Here is a 20,527-nt window from a genome sequence, read left to right on the forward strand (position 1 = left end):
TGAGAATTCCCCTTGTTTTTTATCTATGCTTTCAATTAAAATTTACCATTAGTTTCCACGTATTAGAACATATTTTTCCAACAGGTGTTCCGCGGAACACCAGGATTCCACAAGAGCTTTTCTAGGGGTTCGGTATCGAATGATGTCAAGTTGTTCATTGGTGGAACAATAAAAATATCTATATCAGTGAATTATTCATGCTCGTTTGGGTTCTATGAAACAGTCCCGTTTGAGTTTCATGAAACAGTCTCTTTTCGGTTCCCATGTTAGAGTTTACATTTTTAAGTTTCGTTAAAAAAAGTCTCATGAAGGGTGCCATGTGAACACGTTGGAAACTTCTGAACAAGATCACATAAAAAAAGCACATAATTGAATTATTTTGTGATGTCAATTAAGTGGGACGATTACGAATCGATATTGTAGGGATCATCAGCGAAATCATGTAAAACTTTGGATGGTTAATGGCTTCACTAATATAACTAAACTGAAATTGACAAAAGAACATGATGACGAAGTTGAAAGGTAACTTGACCTTTCGGATGCTACGCATTTTTCGATCGAAGTCAATGAAATAGGATTTTTAGCCACTTCTTTGCCACAAGTATATCAAAGCTATAAAAAAATACACGAGATATTACATATATATATTTTCTTTTTCAGAAGGCAGGCGTCGGGGAACAACGGCTGGCATTTTTAATGCATTTAGGCATAGCCACCCTTCAGAAACGCCTACTTTTCGAACCATGCATGGGGCTCCCCCGATGAAAAGACCCACTGCGTAGGTTCTATTTCACTCTCATACAAAATTCAATTTTTTTCCTTTTTCTTAAAATAATTTTTTGTGTGTGTGTGTGTATATATATATATAAGTATATACACACACACACACGCACACACACATCTTTTCTGAAATTTTTTGAACCATCATACATGTAAAATGAATGATTCAGCTGATAGAAATACATTGCAAAAAAAAGGGGCCTATATTTTCAGAGCGCTCTTTATTTCAATGCAAGCATCAAACTGAACAGTCTGAAAATTTAAGGAGCATATCTTTTCCATGTGATTGTATCAGACATAGAAATGAGCTCAGCAAATCACAAATGAATGGGAATACCTACGAACTCGACTGAACTGGTGTTGGTTGTGTGTGTGTGTGTATATATATACGTTAGTGTAAAATAAAGATCTTCAATATATGTCTCATCTTCCTCTGAATACGCATTTGTCCAATTTTGAAGCTATTCATTTTAGTCTTCAATCAGATTTTGTGTTTTTTTTTATAGCGTTCCGGGGTGTTTTAAAATAACCTAGCTTTAAATATTGGGTAGAACCTGGAACGAATCAAACGATTTTGTGTAAAATCGTTCGTTAGCCAAGGTATCACTGTATTGGCTTGGCTTTAGGGTAAACTAGAGCATGTTATCCAAACGGTTATACAAAATATTCAGTTCGTAACATTTGAAACGTTCTCCGAGCTAGTAACGATATCTTCAGGTATTGCACCGTATCCATGCAATAAATCAACCTAAATGATGGCTCATGCTAGACGAACGAAACACAAAAGACATGACGAGATGAACATGAAGATGATGATGCCGTTCGCAACTCGTATATTCTATCAGGGAAAACCCCTCGAATTCCTTCTTCTCGACGATCTTCCAATGTAGGTAGCGGCATAGTTAGTAGTATAGCAGTATATCGCCCGGCGAATTTGCTGGCTAGAACTACTGCGTTCATTCTAGGAATGTTTCCCAGATGCTCCCGAGCGCATATTTACGTTCTGCAGGATGCTTTTATTGCCTTCATTAATCTTCATTTCTGGTGAACCACACACACTCTCTAACAAACCCTGCTGCCACCTTTCGTTTCCCATCACCTCTCATTCGTTATTAATTATTTCGATTTTGTTGCTTCTGCTGCCGGTGGATGCGATTCTACGAAAAATGACCCATGATTTTTGAGTCTGTTTTGGAATAATTTCTTCGTAATTTCATCGAGCGTATAAACGCAGTGGAGAGGCTTCTTTCAGAATATTCTCAAATTGGTGATTAAGGGTGACTATGAGAGAGAGAGAGAGTATTAAAGAGAAGTAGAGAGAAACCCGAAAAGTGTTAAACGTATTTATGAGTATATACAAGGTATACAAACACGTGGATGGAGAGCATATATAAGTTTTCAGAATAAACTAACTGGAAAACTCACTTCGCTCTCTTTCAACTTACTTATAAAACCGTGGTAAGGAGAAGGAATGGTAAATTGTGTTCAGCCTGTGCTCGGAGATAATTGCCGACGTACGTTTTGCTGGTGGAAGCTTAAAAAGGCAATGGAGGGAGAATTAAAGTCCCGCGGACGGTAAATGGAGCGAAAGTGGTCTCGGATTTGAGGCTTGATTTGTTTTCGGTTCGAAGAATGTTCGCATCTTCACCGTTTTCGTATATACGTGTGATCTCTTTTTTTTTTTTTTCTCTCGAAAAGTTAATTTCCATCGACTCCAACTCTTCTTTGTGAAGGTTTACAAATTTCGTTGTCTGGTATTTTTCGAGTCTAAAGACTCATCGTCGCCTCATTAGACATTAATCATCAGATACTAAGGACAGAATCCAAAGTACTTCATTTTCTTAATTCGGAATTACTTTTGAGAAATGAGATTTCTTTCCCCCCCCCCCACATTTTAAATATTGATTTTAGAAGGAAAATGCAAACAATAGACATATAAGTCTGTTGGTAAGTGCTGGGTGGACGATTACCCACGTGTTTGTTGATGAGACGTTCCGCACATGCAAATTAGATCTTAATTAGAATAAGAAAAACTCTAATGTTAGAAAACGTTTTTAACGTTATCAAGAAATTACCAAGTACTCTTTAGGTCGATTTCTTCAGCCGCTGGCCCGTGAGAACATTATGCCGACCACGCGAAACCATTTGATCAATTCATATAGCTGCTACATAGTTTTAGATCCAATTTAAATATTATACCATTTCTTTATCTCTCTTCTCCGTCACCAAGGGGGCCTACAGAGGCCAAAGACCCGTTGGCCGCCATATCTACGAAAAGGCAGGGCTCCACCGAACACTTGGTCTCAAGTAGGAGCTCACCACACTAAGATCACTAGCACCGCTGGCCGGCAAATATAGCCAGGCAGCAAGGGCTCAGCTGAGCACTTGGGCACATTTGGGAGCCCACCACCCAAAGGTACATTGGCTACACTAAAAGAATCTTACTCGTGGGAGAGCAAGAGCCGCGCCCTGAAAAACTCACCAATTAGACAACTGTTAGCAAAACGGCTGAACATTGAAGGCTGGACTACGAATGGCTAAATGTCATGAGGCAGCTGCGTGTATGGTGTGTTTATTTGTATAATCGTTTTCCCGGGGATACTCACTCAATTGGTAGTAAATTGCCTATGGTGATAGATAGGAGTTGTGCTCGGTTTAAATGAATGCCTTCGGGTTCAGCTGGTTTGAGAATTATATATAGGTATATATGCATTTTTTTGGCGGTCCGTAAATGATTTTTCATATTTTCGCTGGTCTGCAAAATTTTCCAACTACTCTCACTTGTTCATAGCTTTAAGAAGCTTGAAGGACACTGCTTTAAGTTACAGCTATGAAGTAATACAAACGTCTTCAATGTAACAGGCGAGCAGCAAGTTGATCATAGAAGCATCTAAGAGCACTCTATGTTCTTGAGAACTCAGGATGAAATCGTATTCATATCACATAATTCGAGTTAGATTAAAGCATGGGTGTATCAACTTTTCCGGTTTCTGGCCATATTTTCCTAAAATTATTTTTGTGGATCAGATAAAAACAATTTTTTTTAAGAGCAGAGTAAAATCTGAATTATCTCTTTGACGAACAGTGTAACAGCTGAATTACTCCGTCGATGGCGGCATAGAAATCATGTAAAACACTGATAAATCCAGTTAAAATACGCTTGTGTTTAATTACTTCGTAGACTGGTTGAGAATATCGAATGAACCAGACCAGCCCTTAAATTAGAGCTTTTGAGCCAATGCATCAAAGCATTAGTTCAGCTTTCAGCTAGTCTGAGTTTAGCATGCTCCGACTTCCGTCAGTTTTCATTGAAAGTCTGACACACCATGATTGATATCTGCAACAACAGCCTATTGGCTAGAACCTACAGTTCAGAGGATCGACTTCAATGCCTAAACTTGGAAAAGAATCCAGTTGAACCGAAGGCTAGTGTACTAACAACTAACAAGATCGTGGTTTGGAAGCATTAGCTACTGGGTGCTTTTCTTCTGACTGTAGAAAAATTTTGTGGGGCTCTTGACGTAGAAAAACAAATTGAGGAAAAATTAATAGCATATGAAGCAGTCATTGTGTATGCTCTTAATCAGAAATGACATCTTCAGTGCTTTCAGCAAGTATACGAGCTGGAAAAAGATCTATAACACTGCAAAACGCAGACAGTAGTCTAGAAAAAAGAGCTATAAGACGTAAAAATAAAGGAAGGGCATCACTGTAACTTGAAGAAACCAGCAACACTAGAAACCTAAAAGTTCCAGTGTAGCTTTGCCATGAACAGGGAAGCCGCCTCAGACTCCCTCGTCTATCAGATGAAACGCTTCAAGACAGTTTCAACCTCCCTCGAATAGTTTTTAAAAAAGACAAAAAAAAAGATTATATATACATGCTGAGCTAGTATTACTATAGCATATGAGTAGTAAAATATTTTTTCCTCTCTGTGTTTTTTTGGTGCATCATGAAGGATAGCAGCTTGTGGCAACGATGATGTAACACGATATCAGTGGGGGTTTTGGTACTCAGTGACGTCACTCGAGTTGGGTTCATATAATATGCTTGTGCGACAACAGTGGGAACGCATATGTGCTACGATGCAGATAAAAAGACTGAACCGTGTGATTTAAGCATAACGTGACATGTGGCTATGGCGGTTTAACGCTTACGAATCCGTATAAAAGACTGGATTCGAGTCTTCTGAGTATTGCGTCATCGTGATGATAAGATAAAAGGACATTCATACGATCTTTTTCCGGATGGAAGCATAAAACCCAGTTTTTGTTTCAACACATAGTAGACAAGGAAGTGATAAATGAGCGCAAATATATGCAGAGGACCGTATTTTTCCCGTCTAACACAATACCATAAAACTAGTGTATTCGAAATGTGACGTATTTGAAAAAAAAATTACATTTTTCAAAGCATTTTATCGTGCCCTTACACGTGCGCCATCTTTATCTAGAGAATACTCTGACATGATGGAAAAAAATCGGATTATAAATTCATATTAGATGATAAAGGAATTTCACGTGAATCGCCAAAAGAAGTTACGAGAAGATACAGGATTTATAACGGGGAAAAAAATGCAGTAAAGAATAAAAAAAGTACGGTTATGATGATCATAGGTAGTGAAAAACTGTATATTTAGTAACTGGCTTATCATCACAAATGCAATGAAAAGAGGTGTCAAAAACCTTCTGAAGAGGTGACGTATGTCATAAATGTTTCTAAAACATCACGAATAAACCTCTAAAAGAGAACAGACGCATCCGCCATGTTGGTCCCCAGTCTTCCGTTGGAGCTCAATGGGTGGAAATTTGAAAATGGAAAAATCGAAATCAAAATTAAAAAATCCGAATCAAAACATTTCGGAGCAAAACTGTGTGGGCATTTTTGGCGTTTGTTTGGGGGGGGGGAATAGTCTCTCTCCGAAGGGAATCTACAAAGAAAAACTGTTATCAGCTCTTCCACTGGGACAAAGATCTCGAATAGGTGAGCCCGAGAGATCTAGCAAAACCTAAAAGCTCGTCTGTATCAGCGTGCTATGAGATGTCCTCAAGTGGTTTGGTGAAAAATTTTCAGTCAATATATGCAAATGACACGAAATTTTGATTACGATTGAAGCAACGTTCACCAGACGAATGTACAACTTGGGTGGACCGAATCGTGTGGTCGGCACATCGAACAGATTTGCGTTGCGTCTCCAGGAATTAGTATGGCGGAAGCTACGATTGGAATCGGTTTGTATGTGGGCAGAAAAAGAAAAACTTATCACCCCACGGTCGAAGCGAGTAAACATATGCAGATGCACTTTTTTAAAACTCTTCATGCACGTATGTGTGTGTGTATATTATATCGTTCACCACATGCCAGATGCACACAGATGTGCAAATTTAACCCCTTTTTTTTATCAGCTTGAACACCTTAGTTCGTTATCACGTTTTAATCTTAGTAAATTATCAAGTTTTGCTTGAAACACACGAAAGTGTATCCCTATTGAAATACATTACAAAACAGTTTAGAAAAAAAACGTTCATTGAGTAACATGGGTAGAGAGTAAACATTCAAACGTCATCCCCACGTTCTTTTTTCCCCCAAGGATATCGCACATTGGGGGGAGGGGCCTGATATATATTCACGAAGTGCTGCTATCTGCCATCTAGATCGGGAAAAAGAAACTAGCGATGAATTACCTAAAAAATTTACGATAGTATTGTTTTAACGATTTCTTCCCGTAGAGACACGGCTCCAAGAAGAGACCCGGCTCCATGTTGGGAAACGCGAAATTGTAACTGAATTATGTAGTTATTACGCTGAATTAACTGAATAAACTCGCTGCACACAGCACCAGTATTCTACTACTCACTATAAAATTTTATTATAACATTATTTTCTGTAAATAAGAACTATTTCTTTCTCAAAAATCGTAACATCTAGATTTTTTGTTATACGTTTCCTCTGCAGTAAGTCAAGTACCAAAATAAGGCATGAAAGCAGGAGTGGGGGGGGGGAAGTATAAGTAGCAATTTAAATCTGAATTCATGACTTTCACAAAGTAAGTGTTCGATTTTATTTCCTGTTGTAAGCCTTCGAGTACACCCCGCTACAGAAGAAGGGCCGTGCCGAACGGGAAAGCTCACTACCTTTTTATTAGTACTTATCTAGTGCATACTCAGACTCTCAACATGAGATTGGACTGTATATATGCATGTACGACTTGCTCCAATCGTAAATTCTCATAACCTAAGAGGCAACGGAACGAAATCCCATGGTGAAGCTCAAAACAGAAACAGGTCCAATTCAATAGGTGAGAAAGTGGAGATCACACACACAAGAAACATTTCCATTTACACAAACATGAAATCTAGATGATGTTTTTCATTCGTATTTTCAGTTTTTATTTGTTTTTTAAAACCTTGCGCTTGGAATATTTAGAAGGATGAAAAGAAACCTTATGAAGGTGAAACTCTTCATGAATTTTCAAGTTCAAATCGGGATAGAGGAAAGAAAAAAGAAATAAACGAGAAATATAGAGATGAGAAATTGACTTTTCCCAATTTTCGGAAGATCAGGAAAACTTCTAATAATGTATTAGTTGTTTATGATTAGAAAATTTATCACACAACATGTTATACACATGCATGTAATAAAAATAATGGAAAGAAAATAGAGTTCATTTGTGTGTGAATGAAGATAAAAATACTGACATTGAAAATCATTGACCAAGACTGTTGATTGAGACTCGAAGATGCATCAACAGAGGCCAAAAATAACCCGTAACACAAAATACTCGACCGTAAATTAGTGTGATATAATAAGATACTATGAATACCAAAGCGCAAATTTGTTTTCTAAATACTTAAAAGCATTGAAAATGTTTCAGAAAATCTCTATATCCTCAACCACGTATTGTGGCAGCAAGGACTACTAAAAAAACTAAAAAAAAAAACAAATCATTTGCAAGTGTTCACAACAAAAATAGCTATATTTCTTCAATAGGTGGATTTATAGATTTATAGACGCTATAGATTATATATATGGGTGGATTTATAGACAGACAGCAGCTGTGACTTGTGATATTAAGCAATACAAAATACTAAAAATTCCTACAATGTTAATTTTTTTTTAATTTTCTGTAAAAACCATAAGGTTCTAAGTTTTAAATTAATGAAATTTTCGGTCACTTTTGTATAGATCAACCGATGTATATAAATATTTTCAGTGGAGAAAGAATAGTGTAGTCAAATCGGATATTTTATATTGGGGAAACATACAAAACGATTTCAGGAAAATGCTTAAAATTAACAAATCAACATCAATTACCGTTTTATTTCTATTACTGTTCGTCATCAGATATTCGTTGAATTTCATATATGGTTTAGGTATGGGACAAATAGTGATTGGGCCGGATAACCGAATACCAAATATTCGGCGATCGAATATCAATTTTCTTAAAATTCCTCACAATTATAAATAAAATTGGTGTGGTTTTCAATTGAAAACAAAGTTATTAGTAAATTGATTGATATTGAATTTTATTTAAGCAATATATTATTCAAATAACTAGTAATTGAAAGATTTTTATTGCCATGATACTGACAATCAAATCTAATTAAGAAAACGTCGACCATTATTTACACTCAGCATGCAATGCATCATAAAGTTTTACAAATTATTATCTTATTTTGCCTCTTTAGTTGTTTTTTGATACTTTTGCCTCTTTCAGTTGTTTTTTGATACTTTTGCCTCTTTCAGTTGTTTTTCAATACGTATCTTGTCTAGATAGATCCTTCAGCTATGCCGGGATTACACTATAAAAGTTTCAGAAAAATTCTTTCATAAAACTTGAAAAATGCAACCAATAAACGTACCGATTACATTCGAGCAAATGTAACCAATAATCCTATTGGTTGTTTTTCAAAGGTTTATAAAAAATCATTTATTAAACTTTTATAGCGTAATTCCAGCCTTAGTGAGCTTATGTATCTAGTTCAAGCTCATTTCCACCTTTATTGCATTAGTATTTATATTTTCAGTTTCCACATTTTCCTTATCTTAGAAATTCACCCTGACATAACCTCTTTCACAGAGAGATATACACGACACAATAAAATATAATCAGTAAATTTTTAATTTATGGGACATATTCCAATTAATATATTTTTAAAAAATGAGTTCGATACACTTAGATTTACACAAATATTTATCTAAGCATTATTCGACCAAACCGAATATACGGCTAGAGGGCCTAATACCGAATAGCAGCCGAATGTTCGTCCTATCTCTATTATGAATCCACTTTATTCTCATTTTCTTGGAGTATCGTGATAAATTCAAAAGCATTTCTCATTCCTCGTCTTGCTAACAAAAATACATAACCACAGGAAATTCCATGTCGTGAACCACTCATTGTGTAAGTACGAATAATAAAAACATCGATACATCGGTAAGCAATAAACAAAAAATGATTGAATCGATCACAAGACAATTCTCATGGTGTGCCTTGCTTAAATCAGTCATAAGACAATACAAACCACGGGAATAATATATTATACAAACGAGAAAAGACAATCGAAGAATGTTTCTTTTCCTTAAAAAAAAAACGTGAAAAGAACAAAAAAAATCCACGTTTTTTTCTTCCACGAAAGAGCTCGTAAAAAATTCCGCAAATTCAAAAATATTATTTCTTCTTCTCGCTCTCTCTTTCCTTGTTATTTCTATTTATTTCTTCTTCCACAAAATTAGATGAATCTTTACTTTATTACCTCTCAGTGAATTCGTTCCTCCAAAAACCTCATGCATTTTAAAACAAGCTGCTTCATTTAATTTTTAAACAGCGGAACTGGAAAAAAGTGCTGCGATGCGACATGTTACTGTGTTTTTTTTCAATGTTTAAGGAATTCCCCCTTCCTATCTTGTTTTTATTTTACCTACTTTGATATTCCTCTATTTTATTCTTATTTTCTTTTTTTTCAGTTACAATTCCTGATTAACCAGTTTATTTCATTCCCTTTATTTTGCTCTTGCTGGAAATACAATTAATGGATCATGTCCTAGTTTAGAATTTCAAACGAAGGTTTTTAGTTTATATAATTTTATTCTTCTTCTGTAAAATAAATTACACGAGGTTCAGTTAGATATCCATGTTATTATTAAGAGAAGATACTCATTTCCTCCCCTCTTCAAGATGATACTGCATAAATGGAATTAAGATTATTTAAATATAAAATATGAATTTTTTTTTTTCAAGCTTAATTTTTTTTTCAAATGAGAATGGAATGAAATTGTTTTTTGTTTGTTGAAAATTATTGAAATTTCAGGTTTATTTTGATTGAATGGATTTTTTCGTGAGTAGGATAATTGTAATTTAGAGAGTTGTAGAATTATTTTGCGTATCGTATATGAGTGAATTCTATGAACATTCTACCCAGAAAGCTTTACAATTCTAAAAACTCGAAATCGGGGTTTTCCGTGTGAAATCATAAACTCACTGCTGTTCAGAATCAGTTTCGAACTCACATTCAAAAAGTGATGACAATTTGGGAATTTCCGATGAAAATTTATTATTTGTTTTGCACAGCACCAACCACTTAACTAAGCATTAAGCTCCTAATATATTTTTTTTCAGTAAATGCATTTAAACTGTCCCTATTTCGGATTATCAAAATTTTACACTGTCAGGATTTCCATACTTTTTATCAACGATGGGTACCAACAGGGGCGGATCTTGGATGACTTTAAGAAATTTGAAATTTATTACACACACACACACATATTACAACATATAATACAGACGCAATATACAAAAAACATATATGTTACCATTTATATATTGAGGGGCGCTAAATTTTTTTTTATCAAAAAATATTGGAAAAATTATTTCTGCCCACTCTAGGAAGGGCACCAAATTTGGGATGAAAGGGAAAATATGTTTTTTTGTTCATTGGCTAAACAATATTAGGGAAAATTAATTCTCTTCGCTCTAAGAAGGGCTCCAAACCCGAAGTGAAAGGAAACGTATTAGGGAGAAAATTTTCTGTTCGATCTAGGGGCGGGGGGGGGGGGGGATTTATTCGAATCCGAAATGAAAGGGCGAAAGAAAATTCATTATTGATCAAAACAAATTAGAGAGAAGTATTTCCATATTTGCTCAAAAAGGGCGCCGAATCCGAAGTGAAAAGACGAAAAGAGTTTATTTTTTATCCAAAAAAATATTACGGAAAATTATTTCTGTCCGCTCTACAAGAGGGGCGCCAAATCTGATGAGAAAGGGCGAAAAATAAACTTTATGAACTAAAGCAAATTAGGAAGAATTATTTCTATTCACTTTGAAAAGAGTGCCAAATCCGTGATCTGTGATGTAAAACAACAACAACAACAACATTTATTAGGATATCTTGAGATGGGGATAAGTTGGAGATTGGCGGGAGGGGGGGGGGTTTCGAAAAATAGGACCCGCACGGGTAGATATTTTGTCTGTAGCCGCTCCTGGGTATTGAGTAGCAACACATACTATTTCCAGTGTTGTTTCATTTGAAGCTGAAAAACAGCTTATGGAGCTTATTGAGCAACATAATCTTCATGATATTATTTTCCGATTAACGAAAAACACGTGAAAAGAATTACTCGCGGGTTATCTTATTAGAAACTCAGTCATCGTATTAGTACTTTATGAAAACGTGGGTTCAAATAAAACGAAAGAATAACTCCAAACATTCCAGTTCAAATTACATACCATACACATAATACAGCCTGCCGTGCATAATTACGTCGAAACAGAGCCAAGAACAAATACCGACTGACATCTCGAATAATTTCTGGATGTACATTTATTTATGTAATGGATAAAAATTGCAAATACGTACATACGGAGATCCAATTCAAATAATCTCATTATAAACACTCCTTTTTGGAAAATGAAATAAATATTTCTGTTCGGAAACACAGTCGATTATACGTATCCGAAACTAACGAACGTAAATTTTAATGAATTTTCCCGAAGACTTCTCTCTCCTAATAAAACAAACGGAATAAAAGAATTTTTCCTCCCCCTCCCCTTGTTTTCGAACAGAAAAGACTTTTATAAAATATTGGAAAAGAGAGGAAAACCGTATACACAAATGTATATATCTTTTTTTCTATTTTTCTGGAATGATGCACCAATTTCACATACACATACACACCCACACATAAAGAAAGATAGATTGTGGAAAATAAATCTTTTCCCCAGGATTTTCGAGAAGTAAAGCTAAACAAATCGTATGGAGGCACGCTAACATGTGAGCGTCATCGGAGAAGACTGATTCCATACATATATATAAAAGGACCGCATTCCTGTGTGTTTGAGAAACATCCTCATCTTCTCTTATTTCCCTTCCGATTTTTAGAATGTAATTGGTAGCTACGAGAAAATTCCACAAAATGGAATGCGCATTTATGCTAATGAGTCGGTGGTTTTAGAAAGACATAGTTTCTGTTTTGAGAGGACTTTCACGAGAAGAAATATACTGGGTGTTTCTCAAAGAGTTACCGAAAAGAATGGATATTTCATGGTTGACTATGAAATTAAAGAGATCCGGGAAATTTCACATCCGACATTTGGTCCCCGTTACATTTCGCCTGCCCTAAGCGTATGCGTGACAGAATGCATGGTTTTTTCGAAGACCTTCCAGTTATCCGGCGTACCCAAGGTCCGTTATGTGCCCACCCAGGCATGATGAGTATATGTGAGGTATGTGATTACCCAGAGTATACTGATATATACAGGGTGTTGCTTTGAAGTGGCGGCAAACTCAGAGGGGGTGCTATTAGGCATCAAGAGGAACAAAAATTGCTATAGAGCATGGTATCGAAAACTACGTTTAGTTGGTGAAACTCGCAAAAATACTTATGAAGGGTGTGACGTAGAGTGGGACAAAAAAATGTCAATAATAAGTAGAAAAACATTTATTTGACAGCATGATTACAACACAGCCTGTGGTGTACGGAATACAGTAGAATAATAAGTATAAAAGAAAAACAAATACGTACAAAAACCATTCACTTGACAGCATGATTACAATACAACCTTTGCAGCACAATTCAATGCCAGAAAGTAGACGAAGAGAAATGATTAGAGGAGATTTGTACTTATTATTGCACTTTATTTTGTCCACCACGGGCTGCGTCGTAATCATGTTGTCAAATAAATGTTTTTTCTACTTATTATTGACCTTTTTGTCCCGCTTCATATCAGATCCTTCATAAGTATTTTCGCGATTTCTACCGACTAAACGTGATTTGCGATATCATGTTCTATGACAATTTTTGTTCCTCTTGATGCCGAACATCTCCTTCTGAGTTTTTCACCCCTACATATATTGTATACATAAAAAAAATTATGACAACATAGGAGCACATTCTAGAAACAATGTCACATGTTGCATCAAACAAAATTTTAAACATTTTAATGTCAGGAAGAAAAAAAACAACAAGATATACAGCATGCAAATAAATTCAACCATTGCGCTATTTAGTAGATACATAAGTGACAGAGAAATATTAAAACAAATTTTTAATCATCAAGTGCGAATATTTATAGCTTGATACGTTTTTTAAGGGATGATAAATTAGTATTGTGAGTGATTTCTGGGGGTAATATATTAGAGAATTTGGAAATAAGATAAGTAAAATGTTTCTTCAGAAATGTTTTATATGGTAATGGAAGTAAAAATACACACATATACATTGTTTAGTCTGTTTGAAGATCGAAAGTAAAATAACCAACGGTTAGACATAATTTGAGTTGTGATACGTTCATTGTTGCTTAATAATAATTGGAGAAAATTTGAAAATTAAATTTCTTAAATGAAAATGTTGCCAAAATGAAAATTTTTCTCACTTTTTTTGTAGTAAAATGACAAAGTGTCAGAAGAAAGAGAAAAAGTCATAAAAAATGGAAAAATTCAAGAATTCTAATCGTGGATAGATATCACAAAAAAAAAATCATTCAAATATCATTGGATAAATTGCTTCTTGTATGATGAAAAAAAGTAAATGTTTGATATTTGTTTGCCATAAAAAAATTAATTTAAAATTTTTTCTCAATTGCTATTTTTAGGGGCAGAATCCTATTTACAGCAATTTCAGCATAAATCGTAGAATTTCTATTAATTTGAAATGTGAGTTGAAACGCATTAAAATGCAAGGACCTTATTTGCAATAGTCAAGGATTTCTTTTACGTAAATTTTCTTATGTACACGCACTCATGATGCTTTTCTGGTCGATACAATTTTAAATTTGACGCAGTGTTTTTTTTCGAGTCTTTTAAATAAATAAAAAAATTAATGAAATGTTTGAATTTATTGATAAGATTCCACACACACGAATAAAAACAACCCCGACGCATCGAGATTCAGTTACGTAATGAAAAAATATGCATTTTTTTTCAATATTATAAAATACTCGAAACAAAAATTTTCCAGAAAATTTTTTTGTACAGTAAGATTTTTGATATTTTCTGTTTTTATCGGCTTTTTATCTTCTTCCCATCGCCAAAGGCTGTTGAAATATATTTGCAGTATGAAACGAAAGGTGCGTGAAAAATCATATTTGCGTGTGTAAAATTCAACCGTGTATATTTATTTATCGTATTCATTTTTTCTTATATACATGTGTGTGTAGCCATTCACTACTGCAGTGTATTTGTTCATATTTCTCGGAACTAATGTTTTGGTTTAAACATAAAGTATATTTCTCTTAAAAAAATTATTTTGAGAAGAAATTTCATCGCGTCTTTCCTGAAAATCAAATGAAATTTTTTCAACTTTCGAACTTAAATACGCTATACTGTGTGCGTATTTGTTTTTAATTTCGTTCTGAATAGGCTGGTTTTTTTTTTTCTACGTATGTTTATTATGTTAAGAAAAATATATTTTGGAATTAGTAAAGTGAGAATAGTCTGAAATTCTCTTATATCGCGGGGGGAAAAATCACATATATTGAAGGGAGCCTGGTAATATGTTTACATAAATTGTTTATATAGAAGATACAATTTTATTCACAGGAATTTTTTTTCCTTTTTCTCCTGTCATTCATTAACTTCAGAGAATTCTGGAAACCACAGGTATAGTCGCAGGAAGAATCAAATGGGCTGTTATAGTCTGCAATGGATAAAGTATAGATTGACCGTATGGTCCGTGTTTCATGGGATATTCAGGTATTTTTGACCTCCCAAGAATTTTCTGATAAAAATGTCCCATTTTTTTAAATGTACTGAACTCGTGGATGAAGAAAATTTTGAGGAACTAAAATAACAAAATCATGATAATCTTACAGTCATGACTATAAATATGATTATTCATCTGACATATATCTGTCATGCGCCCCCCCCCCTATTATTTTTTTTCGGGAGATACATTTTACTGTACATTACACCCACATTGGCGTTTTTAAAAAAAATATTTTAGCAACATCTTCCACTTTTTTAGTGACAATTGGTGACACATCCTCGATTTTCTCAGTATTCATAACTCTAATTTATTTGTATGTCTTGATGAAGTTCATTGTATACAGTATACTTACGTACAAGTCGAGTGTTTTTATTCGTTCCCTTATTCGGGCTTCTTAGTCAATAAGCTCATACCCCTCAAACTGTTATCTCAGCAATATCCCATAGAAAATACCGAAATTGAGATATCCAGTGCATATTAGGGACTCGTCAAACAATAGAAAATCGGTCATTGTTTAATACAAGTTTTACGAATTTCCATAACGGAAAGGATTCTTCCAATGACTAGCTTATCCATGCACTATATTAACTGAAAAGAGGGATAGTTGTTTGAAGATCCACCACTAGATGTAAGGAGTTGGAGGAGGTCTTCAAAGCCAGTCCATCCTTTAGAAGCGTTCGATGTGGCATACTATACATATATGTACCACTCTTAGCTATTTATCATGCATTATTCAAAAGGAGAGAAGGACTTTCCAACCTCCTACTTCCATTCTTGTCATTAAGATCAGTAGAAAACAATGTTTTATTGGATTTCTAAAGAGGTGGCTGTAAGAATCGGACCGGGTTTTGAACATCGTAACCAGAAATTGTATCGACTCAGACACAGTGAAAAGGACGGCCAAGAGGGAGAGAGAGAGAGAAAAGTTTCGTTCGTCTCAGAGAATTCGATATTGAACTTGTCTTTTAAAACGTAATCTCCGCTACCAAAGATTATATTGGGAAGAAACGAAACGAGATGCTGGTGTGTTGTCTCTCACTGGAAATTTTCTGAGTGAATCTCTCCACCCTATGTGAAATTTCCATCAGAGGCCACTAGAGAATCAGTCTACTTGAATTTCGTAAACAATATTCCAGCGTGAACTGGATTTAAACTTACGGGATTTTCCTAAATCTTTAGGGCAATACCACTCCCCTCCCCCTTTTTTTTCCCGGGAAGGAAAAGAAATTGCGTCTTTTCATCGACACGAATGAAAAAAAAAACGTGGGGACTATCCTTTGAAAATGAGTTTTTATCGCGTAATATCCGGGAATTTCTGGCTGAAGTCGATTGAAGATATTACCGATACTGTTTGGATTCCGAAACGTAAACGCGAAAATTAAGGGAATTTGCATGTAAAGCATAAGTCTGTTCTATCGACATACAGGGTGTCCTGTAAGTTCTAATTCAATCTTCATCTCATCAACGTTCGCCGTAGAGGTAAGGATTATAGTTTAAAAGATGATCAAAATGTGTCAAGAATCACTCTGTCTCAGTTTCGAGAGTGAAAATACAGTATGCCATGAAGTAAAAAAAAATCTAATTTATTACATGGTTCTCCCGTTCTCCGACTTTCAATTAGAGAGTTGTCGCCCTGTCTCTCCTGTGGCCAACAAAAAACTTTTACGTTTCTAAGTGCAACATTCTCTGAGATATTTGAATTCGAAAACCGTTGAAAAGTTTATAAAGAACAGAATAAATTAGGGAAAGAAGCATTGGTCGTTAGTTTATGCTGTTTATTTCTCAATTTCCCTCCGATTTTTGAATTCAAATATCTCTGCGAATATTGCACTTTGAAGAACGGAAGTTTTTTGTTGTCCTCAGGAGAGACAGCGCAACAACTTTCTTACTCGAAGTCGGAGGACGGGGGACTGTATAAAAGTTTAGATTTTTACTTTATGACACATTGTATTTTCACTCTCGAAACTGGTACACAGTGATTTTTAAACAAATTTCGCACATTTTTGAAATTTTAATTATTCCTCTACGACGAACGGCCGATGAGATAAAGGCAGAATTAAGACTTACAGGACACACAGTATATTCTTTTAAAAAGACTTACAGGGTAGTTTTTAACTCTACCGTCAAAATAGGGGGGGGGGCGGGGTTAAAGACAAGAGAAAGAGTTCTCACTATTTTTAACCTAGGAATGGTACCACTTTCCCCGTCAGAAAAATGGTAAAGATGAAAAGTTCAATAGACCAAAGATTCTTTTCTGATTGGTTTGATAATTTGAGAGGTCAATTTCTACGACTTTAAGATTTCTCAAAGTAACGATTTTTCAGGGAATCCGCAGACGTGTCCTATAAGAATATTTTGATTTCTTCATAGAAATGGGTTTCAGTGGAAGTTGGAATTCAGGCCCAGAAAGCGTGTGGATAGATGCACGGATTCTCCATGAAAATCCCACGCTGGTTTGATTCTCTACCTATACTTTGTACTACTGTACTATTTTTCTGAATTTTACTTACTAACAGGACACAAACGTGATCTCTATTGCCGTGTAATTTAACTATGTATTTTACTTTATTTATTTTATGTGCTATATTTTTAACGTGTATAAGGAAACATCAACGCATCCCTTTACTCACCAATTCCTCGCAATTTAAGGTGAGAGTGACTCTGATGACGATAATGAACTAGTTGATGTAGCTGATTATGATGTATCAGATGAGAGTGACGAGGAATTTAATGGTTTCTATCTATGGTGATTAAAAAATATTTTTTTTTCTACATCTTAATATAAAAAAAATCTTTGATGAAAACTTTTATCAAATTTAAAGCCCCCCCCCTCAAAAAAAAAAAATCTCAGGGTATTAGTTATATGCATTAAAATACGATAAGTTTCATGGATTTATGCGTTCAGGTGCATCCATCTATCTTCCAGAGACGAAACTGATACTGAATAAAAATTCGGAATGCGAGAAATTTTGAAGGAAAAATTCTTATGAGTGCAACTGAAATAAGCTTGAAAAAATGTTAGAAATTTTTATTTTTCTGATTGGTTAATGGAATGCGGCCACAGTAATATCTCTTAATTCAACAGTGCTTGAGAGCACCCCACCCCCCGTAGTGCATTTTACTCATTGAAAACCCCCTAAAATCCCAGTATTTATTATTCAGTAAAACAATAATAGAAATTACTCGAAGTTTGTTTAAACCATAACTCTCCCGAACGTAAATAACAAAATTTAATGATTACATTAAGAAAGAAAGAAAGAAAGAAAATACCGCTGTATTTGTGTGTGTGTGTTCGCATAATTCTAAATTAAAACCATTTTTCTACTACAATGAAGAAAACATTTTTGGCATAAATAGAATAAATACGATGCAAGAGAATAATAATAATTTTCCGTAAATATACGATTAATATTTACATATTTCTTTCCGATAATATTGAAGAGTGTGGTACTTGAGATAGATTCGGGGGCTGGAGAAGGGGTTATTTAAGATTCATAACCATTGGTTCTTCAATTCGAATGGATTCAATATATTATGCCTCTGCAGTAAATATTCCACTCCACTCTGTACGCTTCTCTCCAGGAAATCCATTGAAAATAAATCAAAAAAGATCTCCATTGAAAAGAGGTATATTTACGAATAATATTTAATTTCTATTGTTTTTCGTTAAAAAAAATGTTGTCTTTAATGAATATCTCTCTGTTTAATCGCTACCGACGACCGTCAATAAGAACGCTTTAAATAGCTTGATCACTGCTAGAACTGAATAGTAGGGTTTCTTATGCATTTAACTGTAATTATCGGGTTGTACAATGAGTGAAGCTCGAATAATCAAGTGGCAATTGAACTGAGAATTCAACACATACACTGGTGATCAAAATTAAAAGAGTGAATATATGTATTTTTTTCGAATATTTCAGAAAATTCCGAACCTAAAGTACAAAATATGTAGACAAATAACGCCGGGTCTATTTACACATCATGTTGGATGGCTGTCTTTGAACAAGGATATTTGACTAGGTTGAGGTATAGAGGGTTGGTTGATCTCTATCTTTTAGAGCTTTATGAGTGATTTTTTTTTAGTGACGCAGTTGACTATCGGTTCCTTTCAATAAATGATTACACCCGTCCACATGGAGCAAGAACGCTGTATTGAAATCTTTAAAATGAGTATATTCGGCAGATAAGTCCGATTTCTATACCTGAACCTAGATAAAAATATCTGGGATGCCAACTGAAAATCGCATACCTTTTCCGAGAACCATATACGATCTAAGAACTGCTTTGGTACAGGAGCGGAATCATATTAACCAAATAACAAACCGAACAAATCCTCAGTTTTAATCAGATTTCGAACCTAAGCTCATGGACATGAATGTGTTGGAGAATCAACAAACAATCCCTTACAAGAAACTGGACGAGCCCACTGTTAGTATGGTTCACCAACCTTAGATAGTCGTAAATTTTAATACCGCACGAGGTCCACCAAATTAAAAAAATCGCCAAAGTTAGTGACCGCGGGTTTTAAAAGATAATTTCTAAAAGTTTATTGTTAATTAATTACTGTATAATATGAGGTGCAAATATTACAACAGGGACTTGGGGCTCCTACAACTACGCGTGGCATCTTAACGTATTGGCTAACAAGACCCAAAATCAAACAGGGGCCCTAAGTCATTGAAGATTTTCATTCATTTGAATTGTGTAATTTGTTTTCATTTCGTCGATTCGGGGTTTTGTTAGCCAATACGTTAAGATACCACTTGTAGATCTCTTCATGTCTACTATATAAAAGAGTATGGTAAATATTAAAATGAAAGTTTACCTTTGGCAGTGTTTAGAACGATCCGTTTGCGGGCTATTTTATAATCAATCCATAAATATTTTGTGCATATCACATTGCGCCTTATCGAAAATTGGCAGATATCGGTGTATCCATTTTCAGCTGATCATCACATTCGTAGTCTTCTTATTTCCTGATATCCAGATGATGATAAGTCTCACTTCGATAGTGTTTCTTCTCTTATAACAACGGAGTTCAAGATTTCATTCAAAACGACGAGAGACGATGGACTTCTCGTCGTGGGAGGACATTTTGTGTTTGCAGCTCATCAACACGAGGTGTGTGTGTGTGTGGTTGTTTGCATACCCCCCCCTCTCACTCTCTCTCAAAGCAATGGTTGCTTGCCGCAGCTTTCGACCTTTCTCTCACTGGTTTAGCCAACACACGGTTTCACCTTATTAGTATGCTAATCCTCCTTGATAAATGAGTGTAATTTAGCGGCAAATCGCGCGGTGGTTTTAGGAGGGAATCGCCGAGACCAAGAGAGAAAGAGAGTGAGAGAATCGCGCACAGACACGCATTCACACACACTCTCTAGCACATACAATCTCTGGGAAAGCAACGTTTTGAAGTGACTCTCGTCCCGTCTCTTTAACCATCCATAGACGATGATGATGATGATGCCTTACGAGACGGAGTTTGAGTAGCGTCTCATCTCGGCAAAGATTCTTGTGTTGTGGAAGGAAGGCATGACTGCGTTGT

General features: G+C 35.2%; 1 protein-coding gene across 3 annotated transcripts in view; it reads right to left on the reverse strand.

Annotated features, from left to right (window-relative positions):
* Window positions 1-20,527, reverse strand: part of LOC149076042 (irregular chiasm C-roughest protein-like) — a 532,693-nt gene that overhangs the window by 122,162 nt on the left and 390,004 nt on the right. The window contains exon 1 of one of the 3 annotated variants that reach the window (XM_089243568.1): window positions 19,808-20,505. The exons of the other annotated variants lie outside the window; for them this stretch is intronic. The gene's annotated coding sequence lies outside the window, so the exon portion shown is untranslated. Of the gene's footprint in view, window positions 1-19,807; window positions 20,506-20,527 lie in introns of those variants that run through there. 3 annotated transcript variants of the gene reach the window in all.

The sequence above is a fragment of the Pholcus phalangioides genome, unplaced genomic scaffold (genome assembly GCF_987345545.1).
Source record: "Pholcus phalangioides strain wild (caught in Gottingen) unplaced genomic scaffold, Ppha-v1.0 ptg000015l_1, whole genome shotgun sequence".
NCBI lineage: Eukaryota > Metazoa > Arthropoda > Arachnida > Araneae > Pholcidae > Pholcus > Pholcus phalangioides.